Source organism: Meleagris gallopavo, chromosome 8 (genome assembly GCF_000146605.3).
Source record: "Meleagris gallopavo isolate NT-WF06-2002-E0010 breed Aviagen turkey brand Nicholas breeding stock chromosome 8, Turkey_5.1, whole genome shotgun sequence".
NCBI classification, from domain to species: Eukaryota; Metazoa; Chordata; class Aves; order Galliformes; family Phasianidae; genus Meleagris; species Meleagris gallopavo.
Window position 1 is genome coordinate 4,123,297 of NC_015018.2, and position 517 is coordinate 4,123,813.

Sequence of the window (517 nt, forward strand, 5' to 3'; positions counted from 1 at the left end):
TGTAACTGGAGCCGAAGACTTGGGATTCAAACAAGAACAGTTCATAAATATTAAAATCGCCGCCCGCTAATGAAGCCACGTGGAGCCCCGGCACCGCCCTCCCGGCACCCCCTCGACTCCTCCCGGGTAGCCGGCACCGCGCCCGCAGCCCTTCCCCTCGGCACCCCGGTCACCCCCTCGGCAACCCTGGCCACCCTCGCCCCACCCCCGACCCCACAGCGTCCCCCGATCACCACGGGATACCTCCATCCCTCCCCGAGATCGGCACGCATCCTTCCCCTCGGCCCCCACTTCCCTCCGGCTACCCTCAGCCCACCCCTCGCGGGCATCCATGTCCCTCACCGACCGACACCCCGCGTCCCACGGGGGCTCCCTGCATCCCACCCCACGCCGCAGGGAGCGGAGCCCATCACTGAGCGCATGGCCGCGGCTGCGGGCAGTCCGGGGGAAGCGGCTGCGCACGACAAGCCCGAGGTCAGCGGGGAAGGCAATTAGCGGCCTCCCTGTTAATGAGCTG